The 23468-nt window shown below is 39.1% G+C and overlaps 2 long non-coding RNA genes and 1 pseudogene across 3 annotated transcripts; 2 read left to right on the top strand and 1 right to left on the bottom strand.

Annotated features, from left to right (window-relative positions):
* LOC138356117 (man(5)GlcNAc(2)-PP-dolichol translocation protein RFT1-like) overlaps nt 1-3281 on the top strand; it is a 45282-nt pseudogene extending 42001 nt beyond the window's left edge.
* Nucleotides 3282-4168: 887 nt separating this feature from the next.
* On the top strand, nt 4169-17093 carry LOC138356118 (uncharacterized). Its single transcript, XR_011224200.1, has 3 exons — nt 4169-5628; nt 9090-10908; nt 16995-17093. It is a non-coding gene; the product is annotated as an uncharacterized lncRNA (long non-coding RNA).
* LOC138356119 (uncharacterized) lies at nt 16961-20065 on the bottom strand. 2 transcript variants are annotated; one of them, XR_011224201.1, is made up of 4 exons: nt 19783-20065; nt 18488-18734; nt 17622-17695; nt 16961-17062 (listed from the first exon to the last, which is right to left on the bottom strand). It is a non-coding gene; the product is annotated as an uncharacterized lncRNA (long non-coding RNA). The 2 variants fall into 2 exon arrangements; XR_011224202.1 differs by lacking the exons at nt 16961-17062; nt 17622-17695 and adding an exon at nt 17999-18056 and having other exon boundaries at nt 19783-20052.
* Between the last annotated feature and the right edge of the window lie 3403 nt (nt 20066-23468).

Genomic DNA, 23468 nt, shown 5'->3' with positions numbered 1-23468 from the left:
TCCCAAGTCACCCTAGTCTCTCAACCGAGTCCTCGTCTTGCTGTCCTCTTCTCTGTTTACGGATTCCTCTTCTATCCGGGGACACTCTTTCTCAAGACAGTGTTCCTGTTGGCTCTCACCTTGGGTTGTAGGATGGAGGTAGCTTCATGCTCTTCTCCAGAGGCATGGGTTTTGTTTTTTTGACCTTGGTGGGCATTTTGTTCATTTGTAGCCTTCTCCTTTTCTGGTGAAAAATGAGTCAGCGGGCTTCCGGAGAGGTCCATTAATTATTGATACTTGGTTAGTTCTCACAAGAGCATCATCATTTGTTGTGTCCGGTGGTGGCAATTTCCCACCACCTTTCCACCACCGATTCTGCTTCGGTGAATGCCTTGCAGGTCAACCCTGTTTCCTTGGTCCCATTCGAAAGCTCACATTTCTCAGGTTGTCCTCAGTGCTGTTACGTTTAGCCAGCTAATGGTCTACCCTTGTGCCCCTTGATGTTCATAAACATGATGTGCTTGCAACTGTCTTTTTCCAATGTCCTGGGCTGATATTCAGGCAAAGGGGTTTTGGAGGAGTAGCAGGGTCTTAGCAGACCAGTATTTAATCAGTTTTCCTGAACCCAATTGTCCCTGTAGTGTTTTGGGCCATGTTTCTTGGCTTGTTGCCTCTCCCTCGTTGCCATCTCCCCTCCTCCCTGGTAAGTCCCATGTTTTCCTTCTCTGTGGTTAATTAGCTTCAGGGAACTATGAGGGCCTCTCCCAAAAATCCATCATTGAATGTAATGAAATACTTCTTTCTGGTTGAGCCCCAGTGGCACCCTGAATCCCTCCCTCCCTCTCTTGAGGTTCATCATTTGGTAGCAGCTCCAGCACTGACTTAATTGGGTTGGTGGGATGCTGGTGCTCTTGGCCCCCTGGTGGCAGAGAGGGGGGGGGGGTTGTTAATGCTAACTGTTTAGCACTAGTTGTGTTAGATTCAATCAATTATTTACATTCTTTAGATCAAGTGTTTTGTGGCAGAGTTTTTGAGGTTTTGGTTTTTGGGGACCTGGCATTTGTCTCTAATGCTTCTTTGACTTTCTGGATGCTTTCCCAGTGGAGTGGTGGAATATCACTCGCTCTCTCTGCCTTTGTGAGGAGAGGGCGGTTTCTGGCTCTGGTTCCCGGTAGACCAAAGAGAACTCCACGACTGATGGCACCTAATAGATAGGAGCAATGGTGGCGAGATTGCTTTAGTGAGTCGCCAGAAAGAGGTGTTTCATTAAATTCAATGCTGGATTATTTTCCCCATGTGTACAGGCGAGGTGACAATTTTGATGATCACCATTCTTTGAGACTTAAATAATGGATGTTATTAGTGATATGTATTTATTGGAATATTTACCTTTAAAACAATCTGTTAAGCAAGTCTTATTATTCTCTCTGGATATTCATATATATTAGTATTAATCAATGTATATACATTTTTCTCTTTTCAGTTATTGGTTTATTCATAAGCAATACCAAGGAAGTGCCTTCCATCCACTAATTTCCTTATACATACAACCAAGAATCATACTTATATTTACTTTCACCTTAGTTCTTACAGCGATTTCCGAGGTGGGTACATGTGTTGTCTTAGTTTTTACAACAATTTCTGAGGTGGGTGCATGTGTTGTCTTAGTTTTTACAACAATTTCTGAGGTGGGTGCATGTGTTGTCTTAGTTCTTACAACAATTTCTGAGGTGGGTGCATGTGTTGTCTTAGTTCTTACAACAATTTCTGAGGTGGGTGCATGTGTTGTCTTAGTTCTTACAACAATTTCTGAGGTGGGTGCATGTGTTGTCTTAGTTCTTACAACAATTTCTGAGGTGGGTGCATGTGTTGTCTTAGTTCTTACAACAATTTCTGAGGTGGGTGCATGTGTTGTCTTAGTTCTTACAACAATTTCTGAGGTGTGTACTTGGTTGTAAAAACGATTCTTTGCGGCGGGGATCGTATTCCAGGGACTTGCCTGAAACGCTACGCGTACTAGTGGCTGTACAAGAATGTAACAATTCTTATATATATCTCAAAAAAAAAAAGTAGGTGCATGTGATGTCTTAGTTCTTTCAACAATTTCTGAGGTGGGTGCATGTGTTGTCCTAGTTCTTACAACAATTTCTGAGGTGAGTGCATGTGTTGTCTTAGTTCTTACAAACATTTCTGAGGTGGGTGCATGTGTTGTCTTAGTTCTTACAACAATTTCCGAGGTGGGTATACATGTTAACAATTTCATACACTAGAAAAGAAGGTACTGCTAATAAATATCTAGTACTATACTGGACAGTATGAGCATTATACTCATGACTCCCCCAACCCTGCAGGGTGGAGAGCTTTGTGCTCTTCTCTGGGGCAGAGGTTCTGTTCCTTTGGCTCTGATGGATGGTGTGTTTGTTCTCTGCCTTCTTTTCTGGCAAAGAGCAAGTTGGTTGGATTCTGGATTATATTCTTGGTGATTGATGCTTAGTTGGTCCAGCTGGGGGGTGCATCATTGTAGTGTCCAGTGGTATGCTTCACCCTACTTGTGTGGTACCGGTTCTGCCTTGATGGATGCCTTGTTTAGTTTCCTTTCCCTCTTGTTGCAATTCTAAGGTTGTCTGCAGCATCATAAAAACTAGCCAACATGCAGTCTACCCTTGAGTCCATGATATTCATAAGTATGCAGCATTGGCGGCTGTCTTCAACATGTTGTAGGTTGATATTTGTGCTCAGGTTTGAGAGGTCTAACTGAATCTTTGTATTTAGTAAATTTCCCTGGTCCCAGTCTCGTGTGGCATCTGGGCCAGATTTCTTTTCGTGCCTCAGAGGCACCAGTCAAGGCTCTGTTCACACACTGTGCATTGGCCTACCATGGATCAATGTAAAGGTTGCAAGAATGGGGGTATGCCTTCATTTTCAAAATCAAATCTTATAATGCAGTATATAATTTTGTTATTTTCCAGAATACTTATGTTTATTGTGAATGTAATGCGAGATGTGAATTTTCTTTTCCAGAAAACTGTTTACCCAAGATGTATAACCTTACACATTGGATTTGGTGCAATGTGTCTCATGGCTGTTATATACTTCCTGCGCTGGGAGATGAAACCTTTGCTGGAGAAGATCCTTCAGTTTGCCAGTAAATTACTCTCACGACTGGGTGAGCAGAATGATCACTATGACAAGGAGCAGTTTAGCAAAGTATTGCTGGTAGATAAAATACACTGGTTGCTCTATAGAATCTAGCATGTATGCATTTTATTTCTAGAACTGAACAAAATTCTTTACATGTTAAACTGCATTTAAATATCCTTCATAAAAGAAATTCATATGAAACTTAATACTGTATTTGGTAGCTGCAACTAAAGGTTTTGCAATTTTTAAATTTGTTACTTTATGATGAACTAGCCATGATGCATTTGTTTAATGGAATACAGTACTATATATGGATGTTGAATGCAAGGTCCATCATATCTCCATGTATTTGTCTAGCGTTCATTCTTAATTTGGAGGAAGAGAAACTAGTACTGTAGTTACCGTACCCTATACCCCAGGGGGCGATCCCACTTAAAATCCTGGTCAGGCTATGTAAAAAAAAAATTCTATAATAGGCTCACACATTCATGCATCCTTGAAATCACAAATGTAGGCCCATGCATCACTGATGTAGAATTTTTTTTTTTTTTACATTAGGGGGTTAGTAATGGAGCTCAGTTAATAAGCTTAATACAGTGGTACCTCGCATAACGATCGCCCCAAAAGACGAACATTTTGGGTAACGAACGGCCCGATCGGCGTCAAATCGTCCCGTATGACGAACGCTGGTTTGAGTAACGTCAACACCACACGGTGGGGTCGCGCTGCTTCTTGCACATTCTTAGACGCCTCCGACGATCACATAAATTATGTTGTTCTTGTTTAAAGATGCTAATAATGCTGGGATATAAAAGGGTGACTGCTGAGATGTTGCAAAGCATTGACGTTTTTGTAGGAAAAAAGAAATGAAATGTCTGATATACAACAAATGTCAAAAAGGTTCGTTCGGTGTTCGGCAGGTAGGCTGCTCCATTATAACAATCTTTCTTTGTTTCAAATGTGTTCCATTTGTTTTGTATTTGTCATTTACGTCTCAATAATGGAGAAGCCTACCCTACATACACTGAATAAACCATTATGACATTTTCCTTTCTTCAAATGTGTTCAATATTTATTTTTCATTTGTCTTATAGCAAAAGGTTCGTTCGGTGGTCGGCAGGTAGGCTGCTCCATGTTTCTTACATACAAAAAACGTAAATAATAAAAAAAATGAAGAATTTTGAAAACCAGTACAAATGTCAAAAAGGTTCGTTCGGTTGTCTACAGGTCAGCTGCTCCATGTTTCTTAAATAAAAAAAAAAACGAAAAATAAAAGAACTGTTGAAACAATTTGAAAAATGGACAAATGCCATAAAGGTTCGTTCAGTGTTTGTCGGGTAGGCTGCTCCATTATTGAGACGTAAGTGACAAATACAAAACAAATGGAACACATTTGAAACAAAGAAAGATTGTCATAATGGAGCAGCCTACCCAACAAACACTGAACGAACCTTTTGCTATAATGAATATGAAAGACAGGGCTGCTGGCTGGGTTAGTACTGCGTGAGCAACCATTTGTAGCACACGTGCCTCTGGCTCTCAAACACCTGTCCCACACGGTGTTGAAAGACTGCGCTCAGTCGGTGAAATTCAGGCCCTATTGTTTGAAGAACATAAGGGTCATAACATTGGTGAAGCTAGGCGCAATAAGGGCTTAACACAACGGTCGGATGCCAGTGATACAGCACCTATGAGAATGATACAGCGAGCGTATCCAGGTTAAATTTTTTAAATTTTGCCCCGAGGGGCAAGTTTATTGGGCAGCGCCACTCATCTTGTGAGTGAACATACCGCCATAGCAGAATGTACAACACTCCCCAATAGGAAGAAAACCCGCTGGGTTGTTCATCCTGTCACTTGTACCCAGACAGAGCTGGGACTTGCTTAACTGTCTCAAGTGAACAGCTCCTCAAACAAGAAGATTAACATTTATCAACCCTTAAAAGCTTACGTTATCTTGCGGGTGCAAAATGGGGAAATCTTTTAAGAACAGTATCAATATTTGACAAATAGTGTTTTCCTAACTCAAACAATGTGGGGTTTATTATTCTACAGTTATTCCTAATGTCTCTCAGGTGTTCACATTCACGTAGATAGTGGTCAAGGCGGTGTCCATCACTCTCACCACAGATTCTGCAACTTCGCTGATCAACTGTTGTTTCCATTCCAAATCTCCATGGATATTTGTATCCAAGACGGATTCTCGCTATTACAGATTCTCTCCCTCGTCGTCCTCCTCTTCGGCCATACTGATTGGGATTGCCAGCTGCAACCATGTTGTACCATCGTACAGATTCACTGGTTTGTGCTTCTATCCTCCTTTCCTCAGTTACCTTGTCACGGTGATGTTGCCTGATAATACCTCTAATTTGTAGTTGAGTCTTGGGTATGAAGTATTCAATATGGTCTCCTTCAGCGCCTTCAGCAGCCAGCACATCTGCTCGTTCATTCCCACATATTCCAACATGGGAGGGGATCCACAGAAACTTGATGACTCTTCCCTGATTGGTAAGTACTCTCACAGCTCTCTTGATTTCAGCGACTATTGCAAGATTTTCTGCCTGATTTTTACTTAGGCTTTGCAGTGCTGCTTTTGAATCGGTGCAAATCACTGCACCATTAGATGACATTGATGGTTACATCAATAAAAAAAAATAAAAAAATAAAATAAAATGTTTATTTAGGTAAGGTACATACATACAATAAATTTTTACAAAGAATGGTTGACTTATAGGTAGAGCTAGTACATACAATGCCTAAAGCCACTATTACGCAAAGCGTTTCGGGCATGATAAACTTAAATGACAAGCTTAATACTAATTGAGCATAATGAGTAGAATGAAAACAAGAAATGAAAACATAGATGAAAAAGTAGCACAAATACAATTATGTCGACAAACAGCGCTCTTTAAAAAAAAAAAAAAACAGACATTGGTTGACAATAGAAGGGTAAGGTAGGTTACAGGGAATTTATTAGGTATAGCTTCGTTTTTAACTTAAACTGGTTGAGAGAAGTACAGTCTTTAACATGGTTGGGAAGGTCATTCCACATTCTGGGCCCCTTGATTTGTAGAGCATTTCTAGTTTGATTAAGTCGTACTCTAGGAATATCAAAACTGTATTTATTTCTGGTGTGGTGCTCATGGGTTCTGTTACATCCTTCTATGAAGCTTTTGAGATCAGGATTGGCATTATAGTTTAGCGTTTTATATATGTATAATACACATGAGAGAATATGCAGTGACTTAATGTCTAACATATTCAGAGATTTGAGTAGGGGTACCGAGTGATGCCTGGGGCCAGAGTTGGATATTGTCCTAATAGCAGCTTTGTGTTGAGTAATTAGAGGACGTAAGTGATTTTGGGTAGTAGAGCCCCAAGCACAAATACCATAGTTGAGATATGGATAGATAAGGGAGTAATAGAGAGTCACCAGGGCAGGGCGTGGTACATAATATCTGATCTTAGAAAGAATGCCCACAGTTTTTGAAACTTTTTTTGATATATTTAGAATGTGTCCCTGGAAATTCAGCTTGTGGTCAATGAGAATGCCAAGGAATTTGCCATCTAATTTGTTACAAATTTGGGTATTGTTTATTTTGAGATTTATTTGACTAGAGGATTTATTGCCAAACAGAATATAGAAAGTTTTGTCAATGTTAAGGGTGAGTTTGTTGGCAGTTAGCCAAAGATGGACTTTATTTAGCTCAGTATTTACTGTGGCATTTAGAGCAAGGGGGTCAGGACTGGAGTAAATGAAGGTTGTGTCGTCAGCAAATAGAATTGGTTTGAGGTGTTGGGAGGCATTTGGAAGGTCATTAATGTAGATGAGAAAGAGGAGAGGGCCAAGTATGCTGCCCTGAGGAACACCAATGTTGATGGGTAGGGTGGGAGAAATTGTATTATTCACAGAAACATATTGGAGCCTGTCAGTAAGGTAGGATTTGAGGTATTGTAGGGAGTGTCCTCTGACTCCATAATGATGTAATTTAAGAAGAAGATTTTGGTGGTTGACAGTATCAAAAGCTTTACGCAGGTCCACAAATAACCCAACAGGGAACTCCTTTTTATCAAGAGCTGTATGAATCGAGTTAAGCATACTAATAAGTGCATCGTTAGTGCTTTTTTTGGGTCTGAAGCCATATTGGCAAGGGCTAAGTATATTGAGTTTGGCTAGATATGAGTAAAGCTGCTTATAGATTACTTTTTCAAAATTTTTTGACAAGTTTGGCAGGATTGATATAGGTCTGTAGTTGTTAACATCTGTGAGATCACCACATTTGTGGACAGGCGTTACTCTCGTTTTTTTTAGAATATCTGGAAAGGTTTGGAGTTCAAGTGACTTGTTGAAGAGCAAAGCAATAGCAGGGGCTAAAGATCTGGAGGCTTTTTTGTAAATTAAAGTTGGTATCTCCTCAAGGGCACCAGACTTGGTTTTAAGGGAAAGGATTATCTCATTGACGTCAGTGGAGTTAATAGGCTTTAGGTACAGAGACTGTGGATAGTTACCTTTAAGATAGTCCTTAATGTCAGTACTGGAAGATGGAATATCATTTGCAAGGGATGAACCAATGGAAGAGAAGAACCTATTGAACTCAATAGCAGAATCAGAGGCTGAAAGCTGACCATCGTTATTAGACAGGAGAGTCGGTTTGTTATTTAAAGATTTCTTTGATCCCAATATTTGTGAAATTGTGCTCCAAGTTTGTTTAATGTTGCTCTTTATTTGGGTAAATTTATCTTCGTAGTATTTAGTTTTGGCTCGTCTAATTATCTTAGATAGCAATAATGAGTAATTCTTTGAGAATTCTTTGGAGACAATTCCTAACCTATACTTCTTCTCAAGGTCATGTTTTTTATTAATAGATTTAAGTATTCCCTTTGTAAGCCAGGGATTGTTGAGCCTTTTGGTTGTGACTTGTTTTGTAAGCATAGGACAGTGGGTATTATAAAGGCTAAGAGTTTTTTGAAGAAAAGATTGCACTGCTAGGTTGATGTCCTCTATGTTACCTAACTCGGACTCCCAGTTGACATTATCAGCAGCAGTTATAAAATTGTCTATAGCAGTTTCATTGTGTAGTCTGAAACGTATCTCTCTTGACTCAAGAGGTGGTTTGCTAATGTTAGTTAAGAGAAATGTGGGGTAATGGTCTGTAGTGCTATCGGTGATTATACCTGAAGTAAGCGGAGAGGTTATGTTTGTCCAGATGTGATCTAGAGTCGTGGCAGTGCTATCAGTGATTCTAGTAGGTCTAGTGATTAAGGGTATGAGGAAGCAGGAATTCATACAGTTGAGGAAGCTAACAGCAGTAGGGTGTTCTGGCTCGCAGAGGTCAATATTAAAGTCCCCTGCGATAATTAGGTGGTTTTTGTTCAATCTGTTATCAAGTATTAGATTTCTAAGGTTTGAGTTGAATTCGGACACATCAGTGTTAGGAATTCTATAAACTGCACCCACAGACAGGACAGACTCGGCACCCTTGACTCTGAAGCTGGCGAAGATATACTCCCCATAGCAGTCTCTAGTTCTAATTTCTTTTAAGCATGTTAGTTCTTGGTGGTAGTAAAGAGCAGTGCCACCACCTCTCTGAAGTTGACGACAGTTGTGAATTGCTGAGTAGTTAGGCATGTTAAAGAGTTGAGTAGTATCCTCTTTCAACCATGTTTCAGTAAGTATAATAAATATGTATAATTTTATATAATCAAAAAAATTATATATATAATTATAAAAAAAGTATAATTTTAATCACAGAGATTAGATCTTAGTGAGATAGGAAAGATATTCATATTTTAAAGAAGGATTTTTGAACCATCGCTCTCCCTATCGATAGAAACTAACTTTTTTTTTTTGTTATTATTAACAAGCTTAGGTATACACAGTAATGTGCTGCTACCCTATTCTATATGAAAGATTACACAGTGTATATCAAAAACTAGCTATAAGTTCATTAAATATTCCCATCTCACAGGATGGTTAGTTATACATGGAATCAGGGGATAAAATACCAGTCTCAATAAAAAAAAAATCAACTGTGACTAACAAGAACACCACTTACGGGCTATTCATGCCCTTGCTACCTTTTGGGTGGCTTAATCCTCATCAATCAATCACAAGAAACAAGGGATACATCTCCCGTCACGCAGGGTCCAGTCGCACCTCCACAGATCTCCAGTATCATCTATTGATACTGTTAATGGTTCAAGAGGACTACCACTTACGGGCCTACCTCAAAGTAACAATCAGGTGAGAACATAAAATATAAGGCTGATCTATTAGCCTCCGTTAGCAAAATCCGGGTACAGCATAAGAATATCTTCCAATATTCCTAAGTGTATGAAGTAATTACAGAGTTCAAAGTACCTTATACCATTTGGTCTGAAGTCACTTATAACAGGGCAATCACAGATATAGTGTTGGTGAGTATGACCCAGCTCTTGTTCACATAGTTTACAATTGGAATATTCACCATTGGGGGCTATTCAGTACCTGCAGCCACCTGCGATACATATCGATATCCTAGCCTAATTCTGGCAATTACAATGTCACACTGTCATTGTGACACTAGTGGAAGTTTTATGCTGTCCGTTCATATAATTCTCGATTCTAAACATGTTTACTTAGTTTAGTTCATTAATTATGCACCCCATATATCATCTTGTGGGCGGTAGTGGAAAAGGTTACAGAGGCACATAAACATGTCATAGCTCTTTATACTCTTGCTTTCTGGCTTTTGTGTGTCAGTGACTGCTCTTCTGTCTTCCCTAATTTCCTAAAATATTGCGGCTTTGACAGAAAAGATTGGAATGCCCATATCCCACTCAACTTCAGGCTTATCACATTCAGTTTTAGCTGCCTTGTTTGTGTCATCATGCTGGACAACACCTATATGAGAAGGTATCCATACAAATGAGACTTTGAAACTCCTACTGTTTGCAATAATAATGTTGTTTATAATGGAAGTTACAACTACAACCTTTTGGTTGTACTCGCTTCGGCAGTACATATACAACCTTTTGAAGATCAATGCTAATTTTATCTAGATAATGTAATAAACGAAAGTTTTCTATGTCAACAGAAAGGCAGAAATATAAGCTACACTTTAAATACTTGTCATAAATATAACTGAAGTGAAAGCGAAGATATATGCATTTGATACTGTACAATTTCTTGATGGCTTGCTCTAAGAGTGTGAAGCCCTTCACACCAGCCTATAAATTGTGTAATTTATTTCCATATATGCTAATTAACCTTAAAATCTATATGTCAGAAGGAAGGAAGATGTAGACGTTAATGTGACAACATTTCAAGAAATATCTCTCTCTTTAAAGTTAAATAATACAATCCTATCGCCGGTGTCCGGACACATGAAAGCTACTTAGGTATCAGTGGCCAGCCAGGTGGAGATCACAGGCTGTACAATACTGATAAATTATGTAATTCGCAGAGATACGTTGATAACAGGAATTTCCTTTAGTACTTTCTTATATTAATACATCTTCAGAGCGAACCATTCCTTCTGAAGATGTATTAATATACGAAAGTACTTAGAGCATTCTATTGTGGTTTTAATATTGAACAATTATACATACACGAAACAGACAAATCTGGTGTCCGAAATAGTAAAAATATTAGTGTGCGATGTGATCAATGTAAGGGGGATATTGGGTGTGCCTCGTATCCCCTACAACAACAAGAAGTTCGAGAGCGATGAGGCCGCCACCTACTAGCTTCAGGATGTCGTCGAATCTAAATCAACAATATACTACCGCCGCTACTTTCTCGGAAACGTAAGTACCTGCCGCTTTACTTCTCTCACCCTGCCTAGCCTGGCCTGACCTGGCCTAGCCAGACCTGACCAGACCTGACCTGGCCTAGCCTTACCTAGCCTAGTCTGACCTGACCTGTCCTAGCCTTACCCAACACTAATCACCACACGTGATAGCCCAAACGAATCGCAAATAAGTACACGTAACAAGTCATATGCCCGGACACTCTTTCACCTTGGGGACTGAGTGGTAACTATTGTATAGAAGAGCCGGCTCCCTGAGAGTGGTAAGAGGGCGTGATAAGAGGCTAACGTGTGGTCTTGAATGAAGTCGATAAAGCAGACAATTTTCAAAAGGAAGGGCAGCATAACGAGCAGACAGGAATGGACAGACAGTCGGTTATCCCATAATGTGTAATACGCCCCGCACAGCATGGGTGGAGTGGGGGGGGGGGTGGTTGTAGCAGGGCACAGTATGGTGATGGTGCGGGTGAAGTACACACCCACTGAATTCCTGCCATCAATAATTGTTTTCATAACCATTAGAACAATGGCATCCCTCCAGCCACCATCCTGCCACTGACCCCCTCCTCTGGTCCTCCACCTCAGACAATAACCCCCCACACCCCCTCTCCCTTCCAGACATCAGCATGTCAAAATCAGTACCATAATGTGTTTAAACTATTTAAACTAAGTCATTGTGTATCTCAAGGTATCTTAATTCATTTGAAAGTGTACATGTGCATTCGTTCATATACTCGCCTAATTGTGCTTGCTGGGGTTGAGCTCTGGCTCTTTAGTTCCACCTCTCAACTGTCAATCAACAGGTGTACAGGTTTCTGAGCCTATTGGGCTCTATCATATCTACACTTGAACCTGTGTATGGAGTCAGCCTCCACCACATCACTTACTAATGCATTCCATTAGTTATAATCATATATGATTACACATAATCATAATCATTCCATACACATAATCATATATGGTATTAATTTCATCAACACAAGACAGAACAAGAGGTGGCATTAATAGGGTATTAATTTCATCAACACAAGACAGAACACGAAACAATGGGTATTGAATAGAAGTGTTTGTAGAAAGCCTATTGGTCCATATTTCTTGATGCTTCTATATTGGAGCGGAGTCTTGAGGTGGGTAGAATATAGTTGTGCAATAATTGGCTGTTGATTGCTGGTGTTGACTTCTTGATGTGTAGTGCCTCGCAAACGTCAAGCCGCCTGCTATCGCTGTATCTATCGATGATTTCTGTGTTGTTTACTAGGATTTCTCTGGCGATGGTTTGGTTGTGGGAAGAGATTATATGTTCCTTAATGGAGCCCTGTTGCTTATGCATCGTTAAACGCCTAGAAAGAGATGTTGTCTTGCCTATATACTGGGTTTTTTGGAGCTTACAGTCCCCAAGAGGGCATTTGAAGGCATAGACGACGTTAGTCTCTTTTAAAGCGTTCTGTTTTGTGTCTGGAGAGTTTCTCATGAGTAGGCTGGCCGTTTTTCAGGTTTTATAGTAAATCGTCAGTTGTATCCTCTGATTTTTGTCTGTAGGGATAACGTTTCTATTAACAATATCTTTCAGGACCCTTTCCTCCGTTTTATGAGCTGTGGAAAAGAAGTTCCTGTAAAATAGTCTAATAGGGGGTATAGGTGTTGTGTTAGTTGTCTCTTCAGAGGTTGCATGGCTTTTCACTTTCCTTCTTATGATGTCTTCGACGAAACCATTGGAGAAGCCGTTATTGACTAGGACCTGCCTTACCCTACAGAGTTCTTTGTCGACTTGCTTCCATTCTGAGCTGTGGCTGAGAGCACGGTTGACATATGCATTAACAACACTCCTCTTGTACCTGTCTGGGCAGTCGCTGTTGGCATTTAGGCACATTCCTATGTTCGTTTCCTTAGTGTTCTACACTAAGTGCAACCAAACATGCTTTAGGCTCTCACAACAAGAGGTGAGTGGTGGTGGCTCAGGTGCTCAGCCAATCAGAGCACCTAAGGAGGGAGGGCAGGAGTGAGAGGGGGGTGGTATGTGGAAGTTTGGTGACAGTTGTGTGTAGTTTGTTCATCTTCATTGTAAGTTTCATGGCTTGGTGTGCATTTCCCTAGTAAATTTAATTAGGGAAAAATTCAGGTGTTTGATTTTTTAAATCAACTTTTTAAATGTTGAGTTGTTAAAGCTTCAAAGTGCATGGAGTTGGTTTGGGAGTATGGCATCCTCATGCTGTTGCGTGCTCGCGTGAGGTAGGAAAGGTGATGTAAAGTTGTGGGGTGTACATGCTTGGGACGTCCTCTCTCGGGATGGCTGGTGTTAGACCTGTGTGTTTGTCGGTTGTTGAAAAGCCGTCATCCTTTGCTGTTGTGGTATTGATTTTACATTGTTCATCTTGTAATTAATACTGTAGTGCGATATCTAGGGCTACCATTTGTAGGTTTAAAATGTCTAATACAAACAGTTGTCCAATGAGTTTTAATAGGAAATATCATCCACCAAGCACCATTGTACAATTATATTAATTGATAGTATATGGATTGTGCAGAACTGCTTAGAATGATCTTTAACACTTGGCTATATTGGTCATGTCAAATACCTGCACGGTGAATGCTCAAAGACCCTTTCTTTATTCAGTGTTGTCACATACCTCATGGGGGTATGGATAGGCAAACACTCATTCGGTTAAACTTGCCTTGTAGTACTTTCAGAGCTGAGTAATTTGGAATCTGGTTAGCACTTTCCAAATAAATTGACCTTTAAAGTGAATTCCTATTTAGGTTTAAAACATTATACCGAATGAGAAACTCGGATTATATAGCCGAACAACAGAAATGTTGTTATTCAATTTGGTTGCCTAAGCACATTCAAGGACTACACATTACATGGCATTCCAGGATTCCTCTATACCTTGCCTTATGCTGTAAACATTGCCACAACCCTGGGTTTTATTGATTTAAATGGCCACAGGGAGGCATACAACACTGCAGATTATGATGTCATTAGTTATCCACTGTGCTGACAAGTGGGCTGACTGATGTTCGTTGACACCTGTATCGTGCTTCAATTTAATCGCCAGGAGATCACCCTCTCACTAGACTCGTCTGTAGGAAGTAGAGTATAGTATCTCAAATTACCTTGGATCATAAATAGCATAAGACTTGGGGGTAGGAGAGGGTTGCAGTGTTTGTCATGGCTCTCAGTTGTTCCTGGTATTAGGCAATTTAGTTCTGGAATCATTTTTGTTGGCCAATGTTAAACTTTTTCGAAGGTAGATGTTTTTCTGAAAGGGAAGGGGGGGGGGGAACCTCTATGCTTGGATACAGTTATCTAAGTGAATACTTAGATTTATACAGTAGAATAACTACCTTCTTTTCCTTAGTCAAAAAGGTTGCTTGTTTATTTCTAGGGACTTGTATTTTGTTTTATTTTTAACTGCAGCAACTTTCAGTGAATGATAGATTCTTACTGAAAGGACCTTTACTTCATTGTTGTTGCTTTATGGTCATCTCATTGTGTACAGGGATTCCGCGAAGCTTTTGGGGTTAGTCTTTGACACTCGTTTGTCTTGGTCAGCCCATATCTCTTGCCTCCGAGTTGAATGCTCTAAGGACCTTAACCTCCTTAAGGTTTTGTCCCATACTTCTTGGGGAGCGGATAGGCGCACGCTCCTCTATTTGCACTCCTCTCTCGTCCTGTCTAAACTCAATTATGGTTGCCCTGCATGCTCTTCTGCTTCTCCTTCTACTCTTTGCCATCTTGATGCTTTGCACCATACTGGGTTGCGTCTCAGCTCTGGTGGCTTTCGTTCGACTCCCGCCCTTAGTTTGTATGTTGACACTGGCTTTCTCTTCAGGACTGCCATGATCGCTACTGTCTTGGCTATCTTGCGCGGTCCTTCCAACATCCTCTCGCCTCTGTCGTGCATTGACTTTTCCTCCTCCTGTGGTTCCTGTTCCTCTTCATTGTCTCCCACTTTCTGTCCAGTTATCTCGCTTACAGGATTCTCTTTCTGTTCATATTTCTAATGTTTCTCCTCGTATTGTTCCTTCATTACCTCCGTGGAGAGTCCCCCTTCCCAAGTTGTGTACGTCCTTGACTTGTATTGCTAAAGCCTTTACCCCTCCTACAATTCTGAAAAGCCTCTTCCTTGAGCACTTTTCTTCGCACTCCCACTCTATTTCCATCTTCCCTGATGGGTCTAAGTCTGCGGATGGTGTGAGCTACTCTGTTGTTTTTCCTGACCGTACTTACATGTGTCGCCTCCCTTCGGAGGCTAGCGTCTTTACGGCAGAACTTTATGCTGTTCTCTATGCTCTTCGTCTCTTGCTTTCTCATTCCTCTTTTGTGGTTGTAGTTGATTCTCGTAGTGCCCTCATGGCTCTAGGGTCCTTTAATCCTGTCCATCCGGTGGTCATTGAGATTCAACATTGGCTGTTTCTTATTTCTAGTAAATTTAAATCAGTAGAGTTTTGCTGGGTTCCCAGCCATATTGGTGTTTCAATGAGCGTGCGGATGCTGCTGCTAAGGAAGCTATCCGTTCTTGTCCCATCTCCCGTAAAGGTATTCCTTATTCCGACTTTTATCCTGTTATTCATTCTTCCCCGTTGGCAGGGTTGTTGGTAACAAGCTGCGTACTCTCAAACTTAGTGTGTCCCCGTGGCCTTCCTCCTACCACCGTAACCGGCGGTGGGACACTGCTTTGGCACGGCTGTGGGTTGGTCGTACCCGCTTAACCCACGGTCACTTAATGGAGCGTCGCCCTGCTCCTTATTGTCCCTCTTACAGTTGTGTATATCCTTGTTGAATGTCCTGACTTCCAGGACGAGCGTGTGTCTTGCTTTCCGACCGTCCCTCGATAGAATTCTAGTTGAATCGGATACTTTTAATATCGTTCGCCTTATGCGTTTTTGTTCTCATATTGGCATTCTTGGTGATATTTAGCGCCCTCTGATTATTTCGCACTTTGATGGTGCTACATGGCCTTCCCGGTTTGGTGCCTTCTTTTGGTAATTACCTTACCTTCATTGTTGTTTCATTTTAATGTGGTAGTTGTGATATGGATTGTTCTGGCTCACGTGCAAGGTCTTGGATTTTTTTCTGTTTTATATTAAGAAATTGCCAGTCTTATTACTATTTGTAGAGTTAGAGATCTGCATTAAGGCCTCAATATTATATTCTTTATAACATGTTATCGGCAATTTTTGTGGTTGGTAATATTTAGATTAATGTCAGTGATGTATATGACAAGGGTTAAGACCCCTTGTGGTATGACAGCATTTTTCCCCAGTCATTTCTTTAACAAATGAAAGGGTCCTCGTAACCATTCTTTTGTCCTTTCTACCATGTACCTGTTTGTTGCTTCTTGGTCTTTCATTTGGTACTTTGGCTATTAAAACAATGGCCTTTGGTAATGTTGCAATTACCATTTCTAAAAAAAATGAGCAGGTTCATTAGGCAGGGTTGGTTTTTAGCAAACCAAGTTTTACAAAAAATTCCGTTCCTTCAGGACCTTGCAGATGTTAGGTCAAACTAATTGACTAATCTGTTTTGCCCTTTCAAACAATTCTGAAATATTTTACCTAGATTAAAACCATATCGGAAGTTTGGCAGACAAATCATTTAAGAGCTTTGAAGCATCTATACAACATGGTTTTCAGTGTCACTTTTCTAATGTTTTGTAAATTTCACAATGATCTTTGTACAAATTATGAATAAATTAACTAAAGCTTAGGTGTTGCATAGCTTTAAATTTACTTTCAAATATGAAAACTAAAATATTGACTAAAGTTTCTTCCACTTAAATATTGCAAATTAGTCTGAAATATTAGTCAGTTTATGTAAATTGAATAGGTAGTCCACTTTTACATTTTTTCAATGCATTTTCCATGCACCTATGTAACAAGTTAGAAATAGGTGTAAATTTTACCAAGTATTTATTTTCAAAGTAAAAAAATTATGTTTAAACATTGCATCAATAGTAGTAAACAATAATTTCCAGCATAATTTCAGGATAAGGTATATAATGTAGTTTCATTAATATTGTTTTATTAAATAAGTTTTACATATAGTATTTATAATACATCTAATATTTATTACCATTTCAGGTTGTGGGACAGATGCTCCTAGATGAACAGAAGATCCAAAAGGCAAAGACAACTCCAGAGACAATCACCTGTAAAAGAAAAATAAACATTAAACAGGGACACTACTTTTATTATCACCAATGCCTAATAACAAGCCCAAAAAATCCTAACATCCTATCTTTCAAGATAGGCTCAGCAAGGCCTATCCCTTACTCTGGTTTTATTGCAGAGCTTGTTCCCTGAATGGGTGCATTGCATCCACCACTTCAGTGCCATCAACACATTGTACATATGCTTTACTGAAAGCACTGTACAATGCAAGCCAGGCACTAAAGTTTTAGATGCATCCACCCATTCAGCAAACAAGCCCTGTGAGAATTAACAATGTAACCATTGTTAAGGGTCCCTAAACCTATGCAAATCTAGTCCATCTATTAGATGGGTAGTAGAGCAAAACTCTGAAAAAGCCAAGCCAGAGAAATCTGCAGGACTGCCTGGTCCCCTTTTATGAAATGGGGTAGGATCAGTACAAACTGCATCATCCCCTGTGGGTTGTAACAGTAGGACAGTTACACACCTATAAATGGACTAGATAAGAGAATAAAGATTAGGTCATTGATATAGCTAAAACATCAAATTCAAACTCACCCACTTTTGTAGATTTCCTTTTGCAGAGGAAAGGAGCCTCACTCCAAGCCAGTCCATGCATCAATCACTTTCACCTGAAAAATTTCAAATTAATTTCAGCTTTAAAGCCAATCTTGCTTTACTTTACAAATTCAGATGGAAAATTTCTTTAAGGAATTTACCTTTCCTACATATTCTAGTAGCAGTAGTAAAGATCTAATTTAGCAATATAAATATATGGCATCAATTTGCCAAGTTGCAGTAAATGTCATGAGAAACTATCCACAACTGCACTTCAACGGCAATTTACATTTATCTTTAGCCAATGCTATATCGTTTAAGTTATTACCATTTTTTTACTTTTATGCAAATCTATTCAGATTAACCTTTACTACAACTCGCCTGATTCTGTTTAAGCAACCGACAGAGGGACTTCTGGACTTTCCAAACCACATTCTGGAAAACTATATAGATTTAAAACCAATCTAAAGTAAACATAGAATATTTTTTTTACTTTCAAGGGAAAAAATACCATTACTTAGAACAAAACTTTTCCTGCCATTAACTTTGCCTCATGATTACCCTTAAGCGTTATACATTCATAGATTAAAGCTTTTTTAACAAACATTTAATGTTAACTAAACAAGATTTGTATTTCATTAAAATTATTAATAAAACACCCTCAACTATGCTGTTTAAGATCTAATACCCCACATTACAATTTTCACAATTTCAACATACCATTCTATTCAATACATTCCTGAAAGGACTAAACTTGCAGACATGGTACCCACTAGCCTAAGCCTAGACTTCCATACCCTAATATTTAATAGGTTTTTAGCAATAAACTTTTACCCTCTAATTCCAATGTACACAACACTACTTACTGTAGATCTGCAAGTAATTTCCTGCAGCTCTTTGTTGCTAGGACCTTCCACTATTCTGATGTTAGCTGGAACATTTGTGCCAGCTGCTGGTTTGAAAGAGGCATACCATGTGCCAATTCAGGAAGCTTTCCACGTTCCTCACTGCATGTCAGCTCAGGACCTCGCTACCATGTTGGGAGGCAGTTGAAGACTAACCAATCAACATCCCAAGCTGGAGAGCAGTGCCAGCTCTGGGAGAATTTACCACCTGCAAAAAATTTAATACTATCTACACCATCTATCATCTTTACCTAGCCCCCAAACCTTACATTTGTCAGCATTAAACTGCATCTGGTAGTCAACCATTCAAAACTATATAGGGCATCGGTATTTTTTATTTGCCAATTCTGCAACTATTGCAGTCTAAACCATAATCTTGCGAATAACCGAGGTCCAAGGAGAGCTTTTAGGTACTACTTACAACACTTCTCCCAACTTAACCCCATTTATACTAATTTCCTTTGGTATAGCCATGACCTAATCAACTTCAGTCAGCACTCCCAATGATCCGAGCCCCTATCAATTTTGCGCCACTATCAAAATCTCTGCTGCAGTCAAGGTACACAAAATCACAAACCTTATCACTATTTCCTCAACTATGCAACCTAATCCATGAACATTTAGTAATAAAACTATGAGATTCATTTATCTAGTCACGTTTCTCAAAAAGAGTAAAGAAATGGCACTTGCAATGTTAGATTCTAGTAACTTTCCTCACAATAGACTAAGCTAATTGGTCACTAACTTAAGCGTTAAAGTTAACTCAAACTTTTCCTTTAAAACATACTATATTAGGAACTTTCCACGACCGGCCTTTACCCGACATAAGTAGGGTAAAAACGGTATATTAAATGCAGTAAAACTACGGTAAATTCAATATGATAAACTTGCATTCTTTAAGCATGGGCTGCATAGTAAGTGAACTAAACTAAATGTTAAGCACCCTGGCAAACCACTTCGTTCTATTCAATTTATTTATTCACTTTGTCCGGCTAGAATTTTTAGATTAGATTAAAGGAACACCCTCCCTGGTAACGGAGGAACTAGTTAACCAAATACAAAGGTAAAATACTTTCATAAAACCCGTCTACGTCCCCCACCAGTAGACTTGTTCAGCTAAAGGCATAATGTAATGTTCAACTTTAGTAAATAAAGACTTAAAAAAAACACTACCCCATCTGTGTAGTTACCGGTTACCTGACATTCTACGCTTAAAATAACCCATCTATTCCCCATAATTGTTCGATATAACTTACCTCTCACCCGCTGGTCGAGTACACAGCAGTATATATCCTCCTCCATCACTCACCGCGTGGATACTATATCACTCTGGCCGCAAATTGCCTCAAATCACCTACGTTGTCCATAAACATATATAGAAGAGCAACTGACCGTAACACCCGTATAGCGATCATCACATAACGTGGGAACATTAGTAGTACTGCTGTCAAAACATAGATGGCGCCAGGACAAACAGTAATTCCTATGGACTCGCCTAGTTATGCGTAGGGAATTGAGCTTCAGCTGTTTGGTCCCGCCCCTCAGCTGTATTCACCTAGTTGTACTCACCTAATTTGTGCTTGCAGGGGTTGAGCTTTGGTTCTTTGGTCCCGACTCTCAACCAACCGTCAATCAACAGGTGTACAGGTTCCTGAGCCTATTGGGCTCTATCACATCTACATTTGAAATTGTGTATGGAGTCAGCCTCCACCACATCACTGCTTAATACATTCCATTTGTTAACTACTCTGACACTGAAAAAATTCTTTCTAATATCTCTGTGGCTCATTTGGGTACTAAGTTCCCCTTGTTCGTGTTCCACCCGTGTTAAAGAGCTGTCTTTGTAACTATCAAAATGCATATATCTTTGCTTTCACTTCAGTTATATTTATGACAAGGGATTTAAAATTTGCCTATATTTCTGCTTCTCTGATGACATTAAAAACTTTCGTTTATTACAGTATCTACATAAAATTAACATTTATCTTCATTAGGTTGTAGTTCTCATCTATAGGGAGAGCGTCGGTAAAAAAAAAAAAATTGTTTAAATATAAATATCTTTCCTCTCTCAATAATATGCCCGAAACGCTATGCGTACTAGTGGCTTTAGGTATTGTATGTACTAGCTCTATTTATAAATCCAATATTATGTTTGTAAATCGACTATTTATGTACTTTCCTGAATAAAATGAACTTTACTAATATCTAATCTCTGTGACTAAAACGTAAGAACGACTTTATCTATGCCTTTTTGATAACATATACAATTATAAGCTTTATTAATGAATCTCTATTAATTAAACAATATATCAGAGAGTGTGTAAGGTTCGGTGTTCCATGTGCAAAGAGACATGGGAGATTTTACATCAGTACAGTAAATGTTTTAAGTAGCGAACGCATACTAACGAATAACGATTAGTATAGACCAACACTATTGTTCTATGAAGTCGATTTAACTTCCAGACATGTATTTTTCAATAAGTCTTCAATATTTTCTGGCTAGTTATGTTAGATATTATTAGAAATACGTATTCTACTTGTTAATATAATAAACTAAATTTGCGATCATTTAAGGAGAGAAGTGCGACGACTGGATCACTGTGTACAGAAGGTTGATATGCCAACAAACACTTTCCAGACAACAACATATCTTGGATAAGTCGCTCCACAACATTGACACCTGGACCGTTGACTTCCTATGAGGCCACATATTTACTTATTTCATAATGGAAGTATATTATTTTATAGTAAATATATGTTTTCTCGTGTTCTGCATTAAGCACCAACATTATAGTGAATAAATATACCATATTTCTTCATTATTTAAGTAATGCTAGGAGGCTTTGAGTAGCTTTGGGTCATTAGGTGAACAGAATCTCCAATAGATGGGGCGAGAGTCGCGCTATCTCTCGCCCGAGCGAGAGTCGAAACTTATTTTAGAATTGATATATCTTTGTCCTCCAACAAGATATATTTCCTTTGGTGCACTCACAATAACGAGCATATCTCTGTCTTTCTGAAGGCATATAATATTTTAGGCTTTATAAGCGTATCTTTGTTAATTACACACTATATTGGCAAGTGCGTAGGCTTCTGCATTCCATGACCAACAAGCTACTGAATGCCACTATAAAAACGTATGTATCTTCACTTGAGCTTTATATATGTCTATGTTAAAGTATTTAAAATGAAGCTTATATTTCTATCTTTCTTGAGACATATAAAACATGTGTGTTTATTAATGAATTTACGTGCAATAAGCATTGTTCTGAGAGAGAGTTGCTCTGTCGATCAGTCTGTGTGGGGTCGGAGTTCGGCGATTATTAAAACACATGTATCTTCATTAGAACTTTATATATATCTATGGTAAAGTATTTAAAATGAAGCTTATATTTCTATCTTTCTCACCACATATAAAAACATTTGCATTTATTAACGAATTTACGTGAAATAAGCATTGTTCTGAGAGAGTTACTCCGTTGCTCGATCTGTGCGGGATCGGAGCTCGACGATTAGAAAAATACAGGTATCTTCGCTTTAAATACAAATATGCCCATGGTAAGGCATTTAAAATGAAGATTATGTTTCTATCTTTCTTGAGACGTATAAAAATCTTACGTTTATTAACGATTCTGCGTATAATAAGCATTGTTCCGAGATGAATATTGCGGATTTCCGGCTCTACGACCGATGAAAAAGGCAACTTTTATACAACTACAAATATCTTTAGTTTTACTTTAAATTTTGTCCTGAAACAGTTTTCATATATAGATCCAGTTTCTGCCGTTCTTCTGACATAAAAAGATCTTTGGTTTAATAAGTTAAGATGTTTTCAACAATATTACTAGGGCGTTCACCGATTCTAACATGGGCGACCCTTTTGGAAACGCAACACATGGGTTGACCTGATTGATATATGGGTCAGATTCCATTAAGGTTCGGAACATCACCACACCAGAAATAAATATCTCTGATATCCCCAGGGTCAAACTTAATCTGTGTAAACACTATGAAAATTTAGCGACCTAGTCTATGGAACTCACTCCCTAGTGAATTGAAAAACTGTAAAACTTTTGCCTTATTTAAAAGCAAAACCAAAAAGTACCTAACTTCATCTTCTTAGTTTCCTACACTGAGCCTTAAGTTTGCTCTGTACCTAGTGTTACCCAATCTCCTAATTTTTATGTAATATCAAACAACCTTATCATTGTGTTCATTGCTGTCTTTTATGTGCTAGCCATATGCTGTATTGTGACTACCAATTTTTGTCAACTACCATTCAAGCTGTCATTGCAATCAATCTTATATTGATTCTGCTGTATTGTGCCTACCAATTTTTGTCAACTACCATTCAAGCTGTCATTGCAATCAATCTTAGCTACCTATGTGCTTTAATATACTGTACCTACAATTTTCTCTCATCTTTTTTTCATTTCATGTAACTTATCATTTTTTTTGTCTATAAATTTTGCAAGTATTTACCTCCTTAAAATTTTCTTAGATTAAGGACCTGCCCGAAATGCTGCGCGTGCTAGTGGCTTTACAAGACTGTAATTACCATATTTGTATCCTCACATTCCTTATGTACATTCTTGCATATGCATAAATAAATAAATAAAGTGCATCACACTGGTTACATGGGGGGACACTCGTTTTGTATGACGTCCGTTTAACATGACGAACATGGAACGGATTAAATTCGTTATGCGAGGTACCACTGATAAGGATGGACACCTTTTCTAAAAGAAGCCCCAAATGATGCAAATAACGACAAAACCCAATTTAGAATGGCAGCTATAACTATCTGGCATCCCTGGGCCATAACCCCATCTCCATTCACGGTCCCGTCCCCTTCCAGTCTCCACACACACACAACCACCCTGTGCCCCCCCCTCTCCCCCCAATTTCTACATACAGTACCCCGTGCCCCCCCTAATTTCCA

The sequence above is a fragment of the Procambarus clarkii genome, chromosome 70, assembly GCF_040958095.1.
Source record: "Procambarus clarkii isolate CNS0578487 chromosome 70, FALCON_Pclarkii_2.0, whole genome shotgun sequence".
NCBI classification, from domain to species: domain Eukaryota; kingdom Metazoa; phylum Arthropoda; class Malacostraca; order Decapoda; family Cambaridae; genus Procambarus; species Procambarus clarkii.
The sequence above is the reverse complement of the archived record's forward strand: the minus strand, read 5'-3'. Positions and strand labels throughout refer to the sequence as shown.